General features: G+C 43.8%; 1 protein-coding gene across 9 annotated transcripts in view; it reads left to right on the forward strand.

Moving 5' to 3' along the window:
• RBFOX1 (RNA binding fox-1 homolog 1) overlaps positions 1-16,065 on the forward strand; it is a 2,433,924-nt gene that overhangs the window by 1,946,992 nt on the left and 470,867 nt on the right. The gene's annotated exons all lie outside the window — the stretch shown is intronic.

Genomic DNA, 16,065 nt, shown 5'->3' on the forward strand with positions numbered 1-16,065 from the left:
TACATATCGTGTTAGCAAAACAGGATCTGCATGTTTGTGTGCTAAGCTACTTCAGTGGCCAAGTCTTGGCGACCCCATGGACTGCCAGGCTCCTCTATCCACTGGATTCTCCAAGCAAGAACAGTGGAGTGGGTTGCCACGCCCTCCTCAAAGCATGATCTACCCTGTACTATATTATTTTATTAACATGATGGCTGAATTTCAAGTGAAATGCAGAGGTCATGATCGCTATTCTACTAGGGCCATTTAATCTCATTCATCCCCCCATTACTGACCTCAGCTTCGTTAGTGGCTGCAATGACTGCGTATTTTAAAGAATGGGTTCCTCCAACAGATGGCATTGCTGCCTTGGACTTGACAATAAGGGACTCTGATTTAACGTTCATCAGATTGTACTCTGGCTTCACCTCAGGTGAAGTTTTCAGGTGGTGGAAATACAGGACCTGTTTCCCTGGTGACATAATACCTATCTTTCCAAGTGTGTGTATCCCTTCATGGCTTGCCCCTCTTCAAACCAGGGCTCACCTCCATCTTTGAGAAAGCCAGTAGCTAAAATGAAGCAACGCTGCTTTATGAAAAGTTCCCGAGAAGCAATTGAACCCGTTGCCCAGAGCTATCAATCTGTCACCTGGAGAGGAACTGTTGACACTGGGAGACCTCTCTCCCACCATCACACTGGAATTATGAGTGGGGCAAGAAGCTTTCTGATGCCATACAGTTCCACCAAAAGGTGGACTCTTTTGCTGAAAGGAAACCAATCGCAGAGAGAGGCTTGTGGCATGCTCTGCTCAGTCATTCAGTTGTGTCCAACTCTGCGATTCTATGGACTAGAACCCCCCAGGCTCCTCTGTCCACGGGACTCTCCAGGCAAGAATACTGGAGTGGGTTGCCATGCCCTCTTCCAGGGGATCTTCCCAACCCAGGGATCGAACCTGTGTCTTTTATAGTTCCTGCATTGGCAGGTGGGCTCTTTACCCCTAGCACCATTTTTCTGGAAGGAAACCAAAAGAGAGGCTTAAATCCAACCAAAACACCGCCACCTCCCAAACACAAATGTTGAAAAGATCTGAACCAGAAGGGAGTGAGTTTCAATTGTTCATAACACAGTCCTAGGATTGTGTTTCCTTTTGTTTATTTTTGAAAAGAGTCAGACCCACCCCACCCGCAAAGCACATGCCTTTGCACAAACTCCTGCAACCATTTGCACTGAGTTTGGTGATGCAAATATTCCTTTGAACCATCATTTACTGAGAGGAACAAGAAATGCCAGTGTAAGTCCACAGTATGGGGAAACTAAAATAAAAAGCAATGTGTCATTTTTGAAGTTGGTTTTTATTAGAGTGTAGTTGATCCACTGTGTTGTGATTTTGCTATCAGCAAAGTGAATCAGTTAGACGTGTACATGTGTCCACTCCTTTTTCAGATTCTTTTCCCATATAGGCCATGGCAGAATGTCGAGCAGAGTTCCCCCTGCTGCACAGTACACTCTTGCCAGTTATCTCTTCTATATCTACTGCTAAGTCACTTCAGTCGTGTCGGACTCTGTGCAACCCCATAGACGGCAGCCCACCAGGCTCCTCCGCCCATGGAATTCTCCAGGCAAGAGTACTGGAGTGGGGTGCCATTGCCTTCTCCAATCTCTTTTATATCTAGTCGTGTGTACATGTCAATCCCAATCTCCCAATTTAAATTTCAGCATTTTCACTCTGTGTTTTCCCCCCGCTAATCAACAAGCCTATAGTTTCTGAAATTGTATCACTTACTTGAGAGGTGACCATCTTCTGATGTTTATGAATCACTCCCATAGCCAAGGGGCTAGCTCGTAGTAACAGTGCCACATGTTTTATCGAGAGCTGGTGAGTTAATGAGGAGGAAGGAAAGTTCTTCTAAAGTACAGCCTTTTCCCAGAAAGCATAATTGTATGTCTGTGTAACAAGAATCTCATATACTGGTGTATTAAATGCCTAATGCATATGAGACGCTTGGCAAGCAATTCTAGGAGAAGTGACTGCCTGTCAGTGTACACTGGCATTACCCATTCCCTCTCTGGTTTACTAATTTCCAACTCTCAGCTACTTGCTCCAAATTTGTTGTTTGTTGTTCAGTCGCTAAGTCGTGTCCAACTCTTTGCCACCCCATGGACTGCAGCACACCAGGCTTCCCTGTCCTTCACTGTCTTCCAGAGTTTGCTCAAATTCATGTCCATTGAGTTGGTGATGCCATCCAGCCATCTCATCCTCTGTCTTCCCCTTTTCCTCCTGCCCTCAGTCTTTCCCAGCATCAGGGTCTTTTCCAGTGAGTTGGCTCTTTGCATCAGGTGCCCAAAGTACTGGAGCTTCAGCTTCAGCATCAGTCCTTCCAATGCACATTCAGGGTTGATTTCCTTTAGGATTGACTGGTTGGATCTCCTTGAAGTCCAAGGTGTTGTAGCCGCGCGTTCGGGGAAACAGACTCACTCAGAAGGTCAATGCAGATAGTGGAGTGCAGTTTATTACACCAGCGGGCCCAAGGCAGAGTCTCCTCTTGGCCAAGGACCCTGACCAGTTTTTATGAAAAGCTTATATATCCTAAGTGTATGAGCCCAAACCCACCTCCCCAAATTCCCTGAAACTAGTCTGAACAAAGGAAAAGAAAGATACAATCAAAGTTGACCTGTGATTCATATGCCTTAAGCCTAGGCAGTTAACAGTGGACAATTATAAATAGGCCTGTGGTCATACCCCAATAAGCATAATAGAATTTATGATTCTATTCGGTTACACAGATAATTAGGGTATTATTTTAGGCGACAGAGAGTCTAGGTACGAGCCCTGGGGCTCTTCCATCGGCGGGCCTGGTTTTCCAGTTGGTATGCTGTTTCCACAGATACTGGGCGTATAGCTCAAAGTCCACAGTCCGGCCCAAGATGGAGTCCTGCTTTCAAGACAGAGCCTGTTCTGTCGTTTCCTCCTTCAAAGGGACTCTCAAGAGTCTTGTCCAGCACCACAAATCAAAAGCATCTGTTCTTCAGCACTCAGCCTTCTTTATGGTCCAGTCATCCATACCTGACTACTGGAAAAACCTTAACCCTGACGCTATAGACCTTTGTTGGTGAAGTGATGACTCTGCTTTTTAATGCGCTCTCCAGATTTGCCACGTTTTTCTGCAAAGTGTGGCTTATCTTTTATCATAGTTTACGAGATCCACAAAAATAAAAACTATTCTCTGTTTTGTTTCTGCAGGTACCTAGCCAGACACCTGGGACATAGGTCCTCAAAGCATTGTGCTTTGAGAGAGAAGGAATAATATTTTTATCCCCCAATCAAATCAAACTGCTTTCGAGATCACCATGGAATGAATGACATGCTGTTAGCTTAATGAACACTGTTGCATTTAGGAGAAATAGGACTACATTGCCTTTTTAAAAATTTTAATTTCATTTTTTTAACTTCTTTACTTTATACTGGAGTACAGCCCATTAACAATATTGTGAGAGTTTCAGGTGGCCAGCAAAGGAACTCAACCATACATATACACATATCCATTCTCCCCCAAACTCCCGTCCCATCCAGGCTGCCTCTTACCACTGAGCAGAGTTCCCTGTGCCACACAGTAGGACCTTGCATCGTATGACATTCCTTACATGTGGAATCTAAAAAGAAATTATACTAATGAACTTATTTACAAAGCAGCAAAAGACTCCCTGACTCAGAGAATGAACTTAGGGTTGCTGAGATAGGGAGCGGAGAGGCTGAGCAGGAGAGAAAGTTAGGGAGTTGGGGACCCACATGTACACAGTGCTATCTTTAAAACAGAGATGCCTTGCCTTTTAGCTGCCAATTCAGACTTCTCAGTAATCCAGACAGGCTTCATTCTGGATCTTAATTAACAGGTGAAATAATGCAATGTGTATGTTATTAAAATTCCACGAACAATTTCTCTAAAACATGACAGCAACCATAGTTAAAGGAATAAACAAAATCCACCACTCTCCAGATCGCCCATGAAGCTCCTAAAGAGTTCTGACTTTGGGGATAAGATCATCTTTGATTTTTTTTTTTTTTTTCATGCCTGTTGACATGCCCCTCCTCGTTTAACTGCTGCACCTCCCCTTGGATCTCCCAGGCTGCATCTTCAGGGAATAACTCATTGCATCTCCATTATGCATCATCCAGAGGGTCTATGTGGGTAAAACAATTGAGTCTAGCTAAAGGGCTCAATTGGTGTTATATCCCATTACTCCATTGATTTATTTTTTTTTTTCAAGTTTCTCTAATGTTATAATGAGAATATTTTGTACTCAATCCTGAAGGATTCTAAAGCTTTTTATTGACCTCGGGGTATATCACATGCATGGGCTACCTCCCTGGGCTGGCAAAAAAGCAGGGTCCTCAGAGAGCCCAAATGGGAAAATTGCTTTTCTATCGACCCCAGCCTGAGAGTTATGGAACCCCTATCTAATTAAGGCCCAGGGGGAATTCTGATGCAGTCTCTGGGGTTGGTCCCATGATTAGGATAAGTGCTGGGCTCTGGTTAAGTGTCTCACTGTCCCTCCAAGGGTCAGGAAAGTTCACCACGAGGATCTGAGTCTCTTTGGGGGACAGAGAAAGTTTTCCCCAAGACCCGCAGGGCTTGTACAACTCAACCCAAGGAATGGAGGAAAATAGAAATTGAAAGAGACAACGGCATCATGTCACCACTTCTCCTCAAGATAAATTTTCCGACAGAGTCAGCCTGCCAGGATTTCCAGTCTAGCCCTAGCTTGTTTCGGCTGTGTGAATTTGGGTGAGTCACTCGGCAACTCTGAGCCTTCACCTTCTATTGTCCAAGAGTGCTGAGTATTAAAGGAAGCAGTGTGTGATGTATAAAGTGGAACTGATACATGGTGGGCCCTCAAGAGATCTTGGCTTGTGGTTTCACCATCATCACCACCACCAACACAATGATGCCCAGACTTTAGGGCAGCAAACTCTATCATTGGCAGCCTATTTTCCAGCCTAGTCTGTTTGGTACCTAGTAGCTAAAAGGAGAAGGAAATGGCACCCCACTCCAGTGTTCTTGTCTGGAGAATCCCAGGGATGGGGGAGCCTGGTGGGCTGCCGTCTATGGGGTTGCACAGAGTCGGACATGACTGAAGAGACTTAGCAGCAGCAGCAGCAGCAGCTAAAAATTAGATGCTGCGGGAAAGTGAATGGATGCATCCCTTGTTATCTCCCTGCCAACAGGAAAGCTTAATCTGTAAAGGCAGTAACTCCCAGCTCAGAGCCGTGGCACCTTCCTGAAGTAGATGAAGTTTAAAGGCCCCTCTTTCTAGAGAGAAGTATAGCACCATACTTAGGAACTCAAGCTCAGGACTTACTGTCCACTCTGGTATTCACTAGTTGTCTAACAACTAATCTGGGCATCATTTTCCCTACTGATAACAATAGGCATCATCCCCAACCCACACTTGGTGTAAGAACAGTTCAGGGTCTGTAACTACTCTTGATGCCTGGCCCCAGAACAGCCCAGTTTAAACCAGAGTCTCTAGGGGGTGGTATAAAGCATTCCTTGGATGATCTGAGTCTAGGCTCCAAGACTGCCAAGGATGGCTGAGCTAGAAACAGTGGCCGAGAGCAGAAGGAATGAAGAAACTGAAAGGGTGAAATTCACACTGAGGGAACTTGAGGATCTGGTTAATTCCTTATTATCAAAAGCTCACACCCACCCAGCCAGGCACAGGCCCAGATGACTGTTACCTCCTTTTATATTCACAGCAACCCTAAGCAAAGTTGTTGTCCCCTTTCCAGCAAAAGAAAGGAAGCTTAGAAACTAAAGAGGCAGGCTAAGAGTCAGGCTACTGGACTCCAGACCCCAAACACTGATCCACTAGGCTGTGTTCCTTCAAAAAGACAAGGTAAATGTGAAGGAAGGTAGGAGAGGACCAGGCAGGAGAAAAAAACAAGATCAATAAACCCAAAGCGAGCCAGTGGGCATTAAAGTACAAACAAATGACACAGCAAATGAGAAACAGATTTCATGTTTCTTCAGGGCATTGCAATAAACTCACAGCAGCTACCTAAGACAAAACCCATGACTCCCAGCTTACAAAGGGAGACCTGAGGCTCAGAGGAGTCAGGTGTCTTGCCGAAAGTCACACAGCTATTAAATATCTGAGCTGATTTTTTTTTTGTCAAGTCCCAAAAGGAAACTTTCCAGGTGTTCCCAAGCTTGCATTCCCTGCCACGATGATTCAGATTTGCAATTGCAGCATGAAAGAAAGCAGCATGGACAATATGTGAGCAAATATATATATGGTTGAATCCCCAGAAAAATTGATTCATGGACACCGAAATTGAAAGTTCATATGATTTTCATGACATAAGGCTTTTTTTTCCTTTTGATTTTTCTTAACTAATTAAGGGGTTTCTATTTGGATTCAATGAGTCTGCTATTTGACATTATGTTTTTATTATTTTTTTTATTTCTGACTGTAACAATATACAGGTATCATGATATATTTTGACTATATTTCTGCCCAAGTACATACAGAAATTTATATTTGCACTTTAAAATTATGTATATGTGTTTCTTCTTCTAGAATTTTGTAAATATTATCATTAATAACTTTTTTTATTTAAAACTCCTTTATGAGCTCTCTATTTTAGTCTCTTGGGTTTTTTAAACAAATATTTTCATTTTGTGAAGATCTTTCTTTTAACCTCTTACTATATACTTAACACTTGTAACTGCTAAAGAATTATTAAAACTCTTGTTAAGGGAGGAAAGGGATAAAAGATAATTGATGGAGCATGGACATTCAGGAGACAGAGCTGAGGTAAAATTTGAAAAGAGTTAATAGTCACAAAAAGTATAGAAGTTTTGATTTCCTCATCTACTTCTCTTTGTTTCCTTCTAAAATTTTACTCCTTCCTCATTCTTCAGAGGAACTAATAAAATTATCAAAGATCTTTTTAAAAAGTGTGAAAACAGCTTAGCTCATTGGCTGCACAAATACAGTCATGAGGACAGATACGGCTCCTGGGCCATAATTCGCCTGTGTTTGTGTGTTACTCGCTCAGTCGTGGCCGACTCTGAGACCCTGTGAACTGTACCCACCAGGCTCCTCTGTGCATGGGATTCTCCAGGCAAGAATACTGGAGTGGGTTGCCAAGCCCTCCTCTAGGGGATTTTCCTGACCCAGGGATTGAACCCAGGTCTCCCACATTGCAGGTAGATTCTTTACTGTCTGAGCCACCAGGGAAGCCCATGTATATGTATAACTGAAACTAACACAGTATTGTTAATCAACTATGCTGCTGCTGCTGCTGCTAAGTCGCTTCAGTCGTGTCTGACTCTGTGCGACCCCGTAAACGGCAGCCCACCAGGCTCCCCCATCCCTGGGATTCTCCAGGCAAGAATACTGGAGTGGGTTGCAACTATAGTTGAATATAAAATAAAAATTTGGGGGACTTCTCTGACAGTCCAGTGATTGAGACTATACTCCCACTGCAGGGGGTGCACGGTCGATCCTTGGTCAAGGAACTGAAATCTCACATACTGCGTGGTGCAGCCAAAAATAAATAAAATATATGTATTCTTTTTAAGTTAATATATGTCCATTTGAAACTTACGTCCCTGGTTCAGGTTTGCATAGGAAGATCCATCAGGCCAAGAAGAGGTCGAAATTTTTCTTCCCCATATCAGCCCCAACAAATAATTCTTTGCTGTTCAGTAGCTGTCATGTCTGACTGTGAGACCCGGTGGACTGCAGCACGCCAGGCTTCCCTATCCTTCACTATCTCCCAAAGTTTGCTCAAACTCATGTCTGTTGAGTTGATGATGTCATCCAACCATCTCATCCTCTGCCACCCCCTTCTCCTCTTGCCCTCAGTCTTTCCCAGCATCGGGGTCTTTTACAATGAGTTGGTTCTTAGCATCAGGTGGCCAAAGTATTGGAGCACTGGAGCAATTTGTATTTCCACAGTATGCTCTTGGTGCTATGTGGGGAGGGCATATTGTGAAAATGCAAGTGACGACAGCTAGGGGTCGCTGTCTTTCTCCTGAGTGCTCTCTCTGGTGGCTTTTGGGGCAACAAAGCCTTGAAAGTTACATGCAGCCTGGGAGGACCCAGTGGGTCTTCCTCAAACCAAATTGCCCCATTCTCAGGAGTGCCTCCATCTCTTTGCAAAGACTCTGTGAAGCAGCACATTCTAAAGCGGAGTTTGAATTGCCAATGGCCTTGTGCTTTGCAGCTAATAAAGACTAAATTACACTCATGGTTTGGAGGTATCTCGTGCCTATAGTAAGTCATGTTACTTGAGCTTGTGTAACTGTAGCTCCATCCTATCCACCTTTTATTTGGGAATGAATACCCCAGCCTCAAATCTCACATTTTTCTCATCCAAAGCTAATAACTATATAGCATTTTGGTTCTGTATTCCATATTTTCTTCTTTTACTTCTTAGAGCTTCCCACTCCACACATGCACACCCTTTAAACCCATTTTTAATAATGTTCAGCTTAGAAAAACAACATATGTTCATTTGAAAAACATTTAAAAACACAGGCAAAAGCAAAAATCACTTCTCAGATGCCTGTTGCCCGGAAGTAATCCCTCTTAATTTTTTTTTTTATGATTTTAGCTTATTAGAGCAATTTTAAAATGACAGCGAAATTGAGAGAAAGGTACAGAAATTCCCCATTTAGCTCATGCATCCCTCTCCCCCGCATATGCATAGCCTCCCTGACTATTGACACCCCCACCACTTTGGTATATTTGTTAGAATTGATGAATCCCCACTGACACATCATTATCACCCAAAGTCCATAGTTCACATTGTGGCTCACTCTTCATCTTGTGGATTCTCTGGGTTTGTTGGACAAATGTATCATGACATGTCTGCACCATTAGAGTATCATGCAGAGTATTTTCACTGCCCTAAAAACCTTCTGTCTGCCACCTGTTGGGTTTCCCAGGTGGCTCAGTGGTAAAGAATCTGCTTGCCAATGCAGGAGATGCGGGTTCCATCCCTTATCTGGGAAGATCTCCTGGAGAAGGAAATGGCAACCCACGCCAGTATTCTTGCCTGGAGAACCTCAAGGACAGAGGAGGCTGGCGGGTTACATACAGCCCGCGGGGTGGCAAAGGAGGCCAACAGGACACAGCGACTAAACAAAAGCAGCCCTGCCTGTTCTTCCCTTCCCGAACCCTTGCCAGGGTTGATCTTCTTAGTGTGCCCATAGTTTTGCCATGTCCAGGTTGTCATCCAGTTGGAATCACCCGCTTAACATTTTAATGTTTCTCTTGTTGGTTTGTTTTGTGTGTGTGTGTGTGTGTGTGTGTATCTTTGCAATATTAGACTCTATTTTCAAAACTTATCCTACATTTTTACCTTGGCTTTAAAACACTTTCCTGTGTCATTAATCATGTTTCAAAATTATATTTAATGATTCCATAACTTTCTACAGTACCAGTGTTTGTCACCGCCGTTGACATTTAAGAATGTGTTCTTTGGTCTAGCTTTCTCTTACTATTATTATGAATAATGCTGCAGAGAACATTCTCTTATGCAAGCCTTTGTTTATATTCCTGATTCCTTTCTTGGACTAAATTCTAAAAAGTGCTATTCGGGGTTGATGACATGGGCATCCTTTTACCGTGTGAATAGATTTCATGCAATTGCTGGTTAAACCACTTATACCGTGCACATCCCATCATGCTAGTCTATAAAGATGCCATTTCATATCATCGTCGCCCATATTATTTGATACAGATACTCATAGATATTATGGGTTCAGTTCCAGGCTACCACAATAAAGCAAACATCACAATAAAGCAAGTCATACAACATTTTTGGTTTCCGGTGCATACAAAAGTTACATTTATACTGTGTTTATACAATTCTGTGCTCTATTAAATGTGCAATAGCACTATATATAAAAACAATGCACATACCTTAATTAAAAAGCTGTTGTTGCTTAGTCACTCAGTCATGTCAGACTCCTTTTAACCCCATGGACTGTAGCCCACCAGGCTCCTCTGTCTATGAGATTTCCCGGGAAAGAATACTGGAGTGGGTCGCCATTTCCTTCTCCAGGATATCTTCCTGACTCAGGGATCGAACCTGAGTCTCCTGCATTGGCAGGCAGGTTCTTTACCACTAGGGCCACAAATGCATGTATGTTAATTAGAAAGTAATTCATTGCTAAAAGCTGCTAACCATAGCCTGAATCTCCAGCGAGTCATAATCTTCTTTGCAACGGTCACATCAAAAATCACTGATCACCATCACCATCAAATATAAAAACAATGAAAAATGTATCATGAGAATTGCCAAAATGGGACAGGGAGACGGGAAGTGAGCAAATGCTAAGCAACTCCCATAGACTTGCTTAACGCTGGGTGGCCATAGACTTTTACTTTGTAAAAAATGTGATACTTGGGAAGTGCAATAAAATGAGATCTGCCTGTATTCTTTTATTTCTTATTGCTTAGTCACTCATTTGTGTCTGACTCTTTGCAACTTCATGCACTGTAACCCACCACATTCCTCTGTCCATGGGATTTCTCAGACAAGAATACAGGAGTGGGTTGCCATTTTCTTCTCCAGGGGATCTTCCCAAACCAGGGATTGAACCCAGATCTCCTGCAAGTCTCCTTCCCTGAAAGTAGATTCTTTACTTCTGAGCCATCTGGTGAAAATTCTTACCTTCTTCCTTAACCCCCGCCACCCCCCCAGCTTTTAAATTTGTCTGTTTGTTGTTCAGTTGCTGAGTCATGTCTATCTCTTTGAAGCCTCATGGACTACAGCACACCAGGCTTCCCTGTCTTTCACTATCTCTCAGAGTTTGCTCAAACTCGTGTCCATTGAGTTATTGATGCCATGCAACCATCTCATCCTCTGCTGCCCACTTCTCCCCCTGCCTTCAGCCTTTGCCAGCAAGAGGACCTTTTCCAATAAGATGGCTTTTCCCATCAGGTGGCCAACATATTGGAGCTCCAGCTTCAGCATCAGTCCTTCCAGTGAATATTCAGGGTTGATTTCCTTTAGGATGGAGTGGTTTGATCTCCTTGCAAACTATATGTGAAGCCCTTACCATGCATAGCAGCCATCCTAGGAGGTAGGTACTATTAACTTCATTTTACAAGTTGAGAATGAATGCTACCTGGTAATTATTTGGAGGTATTACTGGAATCTAGCCCAGGAAACATGTTCCCTGAACTCCAGCTCTTCTTTACCTCCAGGGAGAGACAGGCCCTCTCACCTGGCTGTGACTCAGGAAAGCCACCTGATTAAAACAATTCACATGAATGTGTGATTGACCAATGGGTACATCTATCTGGCTTTAGAGTGAAAAATAAACGATAAGTAGAAGCTCCCCTAGTTTTTCTAAGTAAATCTCTCCCTTACGCAAGGAATGTTCAGAAATATACTAGAAATGAAAACACCTGGGAATGATAAGGGAGATAGACAAGGGCAAAGTCTCATCTACCTTCAATTCAGTGGTTGCTCAGTGCTAGCCCATCTTGAAGCAACCTAAAGCCCACCTTTATTTTATTTCATATAAATAGTGCTTAGAATGGGCTTTCCTGATGGGTCAGTGGTAGAGAATCCACCTTCCAATGAAGGAGACTCGGGTTCCATCCCTGGGCTGGGAAGATGCCCTGGAGAAGGAAATGGCAACCCAATGCAGTATTTTTGGCTGGGAAATCCCATGGACAAAGGAGCCTGGCAATGTACAGTCCGTGGGGTCGCAAAGGATCAGACACGACTGAGCCAAGTGAGCACACACACATTGTTCTTGAAATGCTGAATCTGTTGCCATTACACAAATATCTGGGTTCCACCATCTCTTTATAAACAGAAGCTCTGGAAACATTCACTGCTGTCATTTTCAATAATTTTCAGATCCTGGTGGATCCCAAAGGATGCTTGAGTTTGCATCTACTGTTAAGTTGCTGGACTTCTTTCTCCCTCCTTGTCAACTACTTCACTTTCTCCTCCTCCTGGACCAGTTCTCTAAAACCTTCCTTTCAATACCATCATCATTATTATTTTTTTAACTAAAATTAACTCCACATCTGGGAAGCCCCTCCCTATCCTGTTAGGTAGCAGAAGCTTGAGGGTCCTGGTGGGGCTAGGCCCTAGGCCATTCAGAAGACATAGATGTTTGTGAGTCATGGCCTGTGTCTTTATTAGCCCTGCTGAAGCAGCAAGGTAATTTAAGCTTGCCTTATTTCGCTGCATTGCATCATAGTTCAAAGAAGACCTGAAATAGAGAGCATTACATTGTGCACATTTTTGAAGGATCATGAGTGGAGGCTAAATATAAGATTCAAGCCCATATTCCGAGTGTGCTTTTCACCTAAATGGGGAGGGAGGCCCTTGAACATTCTGCCCCACCATCCCCATTCTTATCTGCATGTGCTTCGTCATGTCTGATCTCCATCCTTTGTGGGAATGTTCACAAGCATCTTCTTAGCTTCAAAGAGACAGGCTTAACTAGGAAACACTGGAACATTGGAGAGGATAAGTCAACTTGAACACCCTCCAAGCAGAATGCCTTTTCTTCCCCATTTAAAATTTACCCTTTAGTGTACAGGAATGCTGGACCTAAAGAGTGTCACAGAGGGTGAAGTAAGTAAAAAAAAAAAAAAGCAAAGATTGAATAACCTATACTGGGCGTGGCAACCCACTGCATTATTCTTGCCTGGAGAATCCCCATGGACAGAGGAGCCTGGTGGGGTCCATGGGGTCGCAAAGAGTTGGACACGACTGAGCAACTAAGCACACACACATATTAATGCATATATGTGGAATCTAGAAAACTTGTACACATGATCTTATTGGCAAAGCAGAAACAGAGGCACAGGCATAGAGAACAAGTATATGAACGCCAAAGGGGAAAGGAGGAACTGGGAGATTGAGATTGAGACGTATATACTGTCAATACTATGTGTAAAATAGAAAATCAATGGGAAACTTTTTGAGGTCCTTTTTTTTTTCTCTTTTCCATTTTTGAGCTCTTCATCTCCTGGGAGCACTGTGAAATGATTGCTCTACTACAGCATGATTACTTTTAAAAGGTGTAGTTAGACTCAGCGTACTGAAGTATGGGTTTCCCTGGTAGCTCAGTGGTAAAAGATTCCACCTGCCCAACGCAGGAGACGCAGGTTCAATCCCTGGGTTGGAAAGATAGCTTGGAGGAGGAAATGGCAACCCACTCCAGTCTTCTTGCCTGGGAAATTCCAGGGACAGAGGAGCCTGATCTTCCTGCCTGGGAAATTCCAGGGACAGAGGAGCCTGACTGTCTGCAGTCCATGGGGTTGCAAGGAGCTGGGGATGACTAAGCACGCCCACCAGGCAAGGCCATGAGACCCGACTGTATAGCTCAGGGAACTCTACTTAATGATCTGTGGGGTGACTTGAATGGGAGGGAAATTCAAAAGGGAGCAGATACGTGTATATGTAGGGCTGATTCATTTTGCTGTGCAATAGAAGCACGGCGTTTTAAAGCAACTGTGTTCTAATACAAACTAATTTAAAAAATTAAAAACAAATAGAAATTACTCTAAAGCAGGCTCCTGGCACTTCAGTCACCCCCATTCCACCATTATAACATTGGCCATCTTCTTAATATCGCTTGCTTTATTATTTACTGAGTATCTGATTAATTTGCTTTTATCTGAATGTATTTATGGCACCGCAGTAAATAGAAACCCGATGTTATAAACAGAAGCGTTAACCATGCAAGTAACTTAAGATTAAAAATAAATCTGTGACTACCAACTAAGACCATCTGACGTATCACCCAGGGTTCCCATGCCAGATGCTGGGAAACACCGATTTAAGAGAAAGTATTTCACAGGGGTGGGGGTTAAGCAATCATGTTTTTAGAGAGAGAAGAGTTAAGTTCCCATAACTAACCATCTCCTAGGATCTTCTTCTGAACAGGGAAGTGGTTTCATTCAGGAAAAATCGCAGGACTCCTCCTGGGAGCCCCCCTCTCCCTCTGACCCCTGGGCCCCCCAGGGTGCCTCCTCCTCTCTTCTAACACTCCTGCTGCTTTGGCTTCCTGGGAATTCTCATGCTCTTCTTGCCAGTGGAGAAACTCCTGGGCAGAAAGGGGGATAGGGGCTTGTGGTCACAGCCTATGCCCCCCACTGTTCATTTTCCCAGCGTCACATTTGTTCTCTCTCTCGATGCTTCTGCCCAATTTCATTATCAGCCATACACAAATGTATTAGAAACAAGCCAATGAAATGGATGTGGCAAAAGCCACATCCTAAGACGTTTCAGGGAGCATGTGGGGAGCTTACAGACTCCAACACGGGGGATGCGTGGGCTGTGGTCCAGCTCTTGTTTTTATTTTCTCCCTTCCTTCCCTCCCTCCTTCCTTCCTTCCCCCTTCTTCCCTCCTTCCCTCCATTCCTTCCTTCCTTCCTTCCCCTCCCGGTTTACCCTCGTCAGTGACCCAGACTGTGGTGCTGATGGAGACACCATTCTTTGTTGCATCTTTGGGTTGCGGTTGTTCAGGCTCCCAGTCATGTCCAACTCTGCAACCCCATGGACTGCAGCACTCCAGGCCTCTCTGTCTCTCACCATCTCTCAAAGTTTGCCCAAGCTCATGCCCCTGGCATCAGTGATGCCATCCAGCCATCTCATCCTCTGATGCCCTCTGCTCCTTCTGCCTTCAATCTTTCCCAGCATCAGGGACTTTTCCAATGAGTCAGCTGTTCACATCAGATGACCAAAATACTGGAGTTTCAGCTTCAGCATCAGTCCTTCCAATGAGTATTCAGGGTTGATTTCCCTCAAGAAGATTTCCCTTGAGCGTCTTGCTATCCAAGGGACCCTCAGGAGTCTTCTCCAACACCACAGTTCGAAGGCATCAGTTCTTTGGTGCTCACCTTCTTTATGGTCCAGCTCTTACAACCATACATGACCACCAGGAAGACCGTAGCCTCGACTATACGGACCTTTGTCAGCAGAGTCCTATCTCTGCTTTTCAACACAGTCTGGGTTTGTCATAGCTTTCATGCCAAAAAGCAAGCGTCCTCTGATTTCATGGCTACAGTCACCATCCGCAGTGATTTTAGAGCCCACGAGGAGGAAATCTACCACTACGTGCGTCTTTGTATTACTAGTTACTAGCTCCAAATACCCCGGCCAGCCCTCAGGTTGGAACTGATGATCTGAATGATGGCTTTGGTGGGGTCTCCTCTCTAAGCATTCCACTTTCATACATTCTGAACAAGAATGGGTCCATTTGAGGTGTCCTTGGGTGCCTAAACAGTCCCGGGGATTTGGCTTTGATGGGAGGACAAACCCCAGCTCCCCCTCAGTGAAGCCTGGTGACTTAGAACAAGATGCCTCATCTCTTTCTTCCTTGGTTCCCTCAACTGAGAAACTGCAAAGGAGGCACTTATCCTTCCAGGATTTTCACGAGGAAGAGTGAGACAGTGTCAGAGAAATTGCTTTGCAACTTGTGAGGCTTGGTTCTGATGCAAGGTGAGCATTCTCTCTAAATACGGGATGGGGGTTGTCTTGTCAAAACTCTCCCATCACTGGGGGCACAGATGCTTCAGAAGGCTTTCGCCACATCCATTTCATTGTCTTGTTCATAAAACTGTTTATATTTCCCAGCGTCACGTTTGCTTTCTCTCTCTCTTTCTTTGTGACTGCCTAATTTCATTATCTGCCGTACATAAATGTATTATGTAATTCCCTCAGTATATCATCGATTGTTTCTGTTTTTCTGTAGTATTACTTAAGTCCATCATACTTTTGATTAAATCTCCAAGGAATGTTTCTGCACACTGGATGGATCCTCCTCTCCACCAACTAAATCTCGGCACTCTGAAATGACACCAAGCGCTGGAAAAAACGCCAAGTGTGGAATTTTCCCACTGGCTTTATGAAATTCCAGAAACCAATTGAGATCTTTGCTGATACCATCTTTGTCTATCTAACAGATGTAAGCAGGCTTTCAGATAGAAGCAACATTGATAAAAAATATAAAATTAACTAATGCTTATTGAAGGCTTGCTATGTTCCAGGTACTGCAATATTATAAACTCTACTTACATTAAGTCATTTCATC

Source organism: Bos taurus, chromosome 25 (genome assembly GCF_002263795.3).
Source record: "Bos taurus isolate L1 Dominette 01449 registration number 42190680 breed Hereford chromosome 25, ARS-UCD2.0, whole genome shotgun sequence".
In the NCBI taxonomy this organism is placed as follows: domain Eukaryota; kingdom Metazoa; phylum Chordata; class Mammalia; order Artiodactyla; family Bovidae; genus Bos; species Bos taurus.